This window comes from Pinus tabuliformis, chromosome 6, assembly GCF_031772625.1.
Source record: "Pinus tabuliformis cultivar Carrire ecotype Pingquan chromosome 6, CPIR1, whole genome shotgun sequence".
Taxonomy (NCBI): domain Eukaryota; kingdom Viridiplantae; phylum Streptophyta; class Pinopsida; order Pinales; family Pinaceae; genus Pinus; species Pinus tabuliformis.
Window position 1 is genome coordinate 1,189,851,822 of NC_142292.1, and position 5,097 is coordinate 1,189,856,918.

Sequence of the window (5,097 nt, forward strand, 5' to 3'; positions counted from 1 at the left end):
GTGTCAATTTCTTTTGTAATAGTCTATCAGAAATAAATCTCTTTGATTGAATTCCATAACATTATCATGATTTTGCATTATTTCTCAATCCTTTTAATTCCTATTATCTAACTTGATAATAGCTATCATGAAAATGCAGGAAATGCAATTTTTTTTACAATGTTTTCCATATAAAACTTATAGTTTTTTTTTTTATAATTTTATTAATATAATTTATTTTTTTCTTACAATCTTTTTATATAATGAATTATATTAATATCATTAAACTCATCATAGAATTTAGTTAAATAATTAAAAAATTAAACAAAGAAACAACTCGTAAAATTTAATAATTTTAATAATTACCTTTTTAATTTTGGACAATCTTTTACAGTATTTAACAAAGGAAGAATTGCACACTATGAATCCTTAGTATCCTATCCATGTTGGAGAGGGGATTTTTTTTTTTTTCAAATTTCTAGCACTGTTCTATTGATTGCTCCTACTGATGGGGATGAACAAAAATGAGTCTAATCCTATATCCAATATAATTCTATGTATAGTATTCAAAACTATCAATGTAAAAGTGTATGTATGAATTTGGGGTAATAAATTGAAAAATTGAAGGCACTGTTCTTTGTCTTGTAAACTTCACTTGATTTCTCTGTAGATCTTCCAGTGTACCATCGACCATAGTTGTAGACTTTTAGTGCCAATAGTAACCCAAAAATGTCTTTGCACCATCCACACTAGGGAAATAAGGTGGTTCAAAATATATCTGACGCAGGGCATCACAAGAACCTAGATATGATGGACCCTTCATTTCAGTGCTACCCATGGTTGTTACTACCAGCTGCTGATATGAGAAGAAAAACCTTTTCACCGCGGCTTCTATTGCTTGGAAGGCCAACAGAACATATATTGTTGCAACATGGTAAGCACGTGAAGTGTTATGTGAGCGCAGTCCATGTGAATGAAACAAATGCATAAGTGCCTCCTGGAGCCTTGGTCCATCCTTTAGATCAGCCTCAACACCGATGACTTTGGGCACCAGATGCCTTAGTTCCTTGCATGCATTTGTAAGGTCTCTAAGGGGGGCAGACCGAAGGCAATATGCGCCTGCAAGCGTACTAGTGCTGCTAATTGCCAACTGGTGTTTAAGGCAAAGGAAATCATCTGGGTCCATCACTAGAAGCAAATTCACAATTTCTGTGAGCATGTTCCACATCCTTTCAACCATCCAACAGTCTGTGGATGCTCCTACGAAATCCCCAGAGTCTATTCTTTCATATACTCTCTGCAACAATTCTTGGCCTACAAATACCCAGGCCTCAAAGATTTGGAGGACATTGCAAAGTTTGGCATCTTCTGGATTATGGAATTGTTTATGTTGTTTTAAGTGCGAATATCTTGGCTTGCAGATTCTATCATATTCAAGAAGAGGCTTACCTGACATATTTGGTTCCCCCAGACCTAAAGTGAAGGGAGTCCTTTGCATATGGCCTTCAATGGCAAGCCATATTCTAGAAACCATAGCTTCAGCGCTTTTCCATGTACCCAAATGAGGAAGTAAGCTCTCTTCACTTGTTCTGCTAACCACAGGTAAAGCACCAGGTCGCTGCCATACCTCATGGAAAACTTTCCTAGCAAGAATACCACTAATTACTGACAACTGAAGAGTGGGAATCTGCTTCTCATTTTCACAAATCATTGAAATCAACTCAATCTGGGAACTAATTAAGGATTCAAGCCTTCTCTTCCATTCCTCTTTGTCAATGTAAGTCCTTGTGTCACAGAGGACAGACAGAACAAACCGAAAATTAATCTCCAATGACTGTAAGGCAGCCTTTACCAACCCCTCTCTAGACCAACCAGGCCATTCTTTGAATTTCCACATGGCATTGAGCTCGGGGAGATGCACATACTGCTCATAACCCGCACACTCCATGGGGGAGCACTCTATGGACTCTTCAACAAAGGAAAAATAGGATGCCATCTATTTACAGGACATATTTTTTTCCTTGCAAACATATTTTTTTGTAGGTACTTCCACAGGTGCACGAAGATTTTTCTAACTTATGCTGCTGAGGAGAAAATTTTTCTGAGCGTTCAGTGTTGATTAACTCCTTCATTGTTGCTACTCCTCCGAAGCTAAAAGCTTTTCCAAGTGTTCGGTGTTGTTACTCCTTTAGTGTTGTTACTCCTTCAGTGTTGTTACTCCTTCGGTACTGTTACTACCGATGTTGTTACTCCTCTGAGGTTGAAATTTTTTATAAGTGTTCGGTGTTGTTACTCCTTATGTTGTTACTCCTATGAAGTAGAAAATTTTTCTAAGTGTTCGGTGTTTTTACTTCCAATGTTGTTACTCCTATAACACTAAAATTTTTTCTAAGTGTTCGGTGTTGTTACTCCCGATGATGTTACTCTTCCTGTGCTATTACACTGGTAAGAAAAATCTTCTAAGTACCTGACGTTGTGAATCCTCCAACACCATTATACCATGCATGCTGCTACTCTGCCACATAAGCACTAGGTATGATCCTAATTAGACTTAGCATAATGATTAATAATTCTGTGACATGACTTGGGAATGACCGCAGACGGTCATTTCTTAATGGGGGGAGTACAACCATGATGGCATATGGAAAATAATTAAATTTTCATAATAATCCATCACATCACTTCTGAAAAACCGCGCTGGTACGTATAACCCATAATGACGCCATTACATTTCGCATGATTAATTGATAACCATATGGATTTGAAATATCATGCGAATGATTGTCCAATTAAATTGGATTGTCATGCAAAGTTATTATCATAATACCAAATTATTATTATAACCCAGTCACGGATTTTTCCCATTCTTCCCAATATCCACTTGCTCTTTGTGTATTTTCTATGATTTCTTGTGGATATTTCCTTTTATATACTAGTATATTACCATTCGACACCCCTTTGCATGATATTATTTCATGACCTTTTGTGAAAGAAACTAGCCAGTCGACACTCCCTCTAACAGTTTCGCAGCTAGTCTGAACGCTATTACTGAAGCCTAAGAAGGAATGGGGGGGGTCTACTATGCGATGAACCAGTCACGACAGTGAAGGTTCTTAGTAACAGCAATGTATCGCAAGTTTTCATGGATGCAAGTTGGGACAGGTACTTTCAAATACTACAGGGATTTGATGAAACAATCACAGTAGAATTTGCCTTAAATTTAGAAGGTGAATACTCCAAGGTATGGGGGCTGAGAGTTCTGGTTATAGAGGAGGCCATTGCAGTTGCCAGCAAATTTCCACGGGAGGGCCATAAATGGTTTTCTCAGAAGGTCCCATTGCCGGAATATCCAAAGGTATTTTTGCAAGCTGGCAAGACAGTAGCTCAAAGGGGCAAGGGATACGACTGAAAATCACTACCCTATCCTTGGGGAGAAGTTGCCTATTTCATATCAAGGTACATTACTTGTGAAGGATGTTTCTCTATTTTGTTCAAACATCATTTTAAGATTTTGGCATCCCTACGATATCAACATGCCCCAGTTTACTCAATAGATAAGCCATTTTTCTTAATGAAAAGCTTGCACTTGATGGCACATTCCACTCGCTATTCTCAGCAAGTGTTGGGAATCCTTGCCAACCATGGTTTAGTCCTACTGCTGGTTATCTAGGCACTAGCCCAAACTCCGATGTCATGGGCATAGTTTGTTGAAACAACAGAGGAAGGACTAGCAAGATTATTACCGGTGGAGGGGAAAATCAACGAATAAGATGCAAAAGGGAGAAATGTCGTAGTCGATGTTGCACCATAAGAACCAGCATCAACTTCAGAGGCCATGGAGGTAGACATAATAGAAAACGATGATGTTGGTAATGCTGCTAATGATGCATAAGAAACACTTGACACAGAAATTCCAAGGGACAAGCAAAGGGCATGTAGGCGGTGCTACCCCACAAGAACCAGCACCACCCTGCACAAATCATATTGGAACCAGTACAAGTGGCAGAAACTATGGTTAGTAGTGCTTCTTATGAACCAACGGAAAATTCAAAGAGAGTCACTCAGTTAGTGAAATGAAAAGGCAAACAAGTTGATTTTCCATGTATAGGTGAGGCCAAGGAAAATTTATTTCAGTCACCTTTCACCGCAAGTCTACCAAGGGGGGCTAGAAAATTTCGAACACCCTACCATTCAAAGGTTCAGCAGGCGGTGCCGTCTATTCTGAATGTCAATAAGAGGAAATTGGATATTGTGGTGGAAGCTACAACTCAAGTACAAACTATTATCGAATAACAAGAAAATATGGTCAAAGGTGTGGAGGCCAACACTACTCCACAAGAACCAGTGCTAGTCGACACATCAGTGGCAGAAGCCACGAATATGGGCAGTCTTGCAGAATTAGTGGAGGAAGAGACTTGTGCTGAGAATGAGTCATGAGAATATGAGGTAGCTCAAGGTCCAGCAATAAATCATCAAGTACAAGAACAAAGTATTGAGGGTGACATCCTGCCGGATGACACAGGAACTCAGAAAAAGGACCCACCAATTGAAGCTGAATTTCAAGACGAAAAGACAGTTCCAGCACAAGAAGATATATAGACGGTGGGGGAAGATGTTGTGAATGTCGAAATTCTAGCTATGATAGTCCCAAAACAACTTAGAGGGATCACGACATATGTTGTTGGAATTGATAAGCAGATGATAGAAACAGAAGCCGTGAATATGGAGCCCCTGATGTAATAATTCCGAAACCGCAAGATGAAATTTGAGTTGATGGATAAGCTGAGGATGTAAGAATTAAGGAAGAATAGGTTGAAATAGATGTTTAGGATCCACCAGGCCCTACAGCAGCCACAAAACTGGTTGAATAAATACCCATTAAATAGGAATTCATTGACTACATCACGCAATGAAAGTCCTCCTTCAAGGAGAGATACCAGTCCCAATTCAATGAAAACATGCAATTGAAGATTGACAATATTCGGCTGAAAAAGAGGATTTTTCGATTAAAGAGGGAAGCACAAAGATATATGAGAAAGATTACAATCCTCAAAGATGGACTTGAAAATCAAGAAGAAGAACCTGTAGCAACCCAGGCCGAAGACCCTCCTACCACTT

The 5,097-nt window shown here is 38.9% G+C and overlaps 1 pseudogene; it reads right to left on the reverse strand.

Annotated features, from left to right (window-relative positions):
• Positions 1–685: 685 nt before the first annotated feature.
• On the reverse strand, positions 686–1,927 carry LOC149263010 (nematode resistance protein-like HSPRO2 pseudogene; annotated as a pseudogene).
• Positions 1,928–5,097: the final 3,170 nt, after the last annotated feature.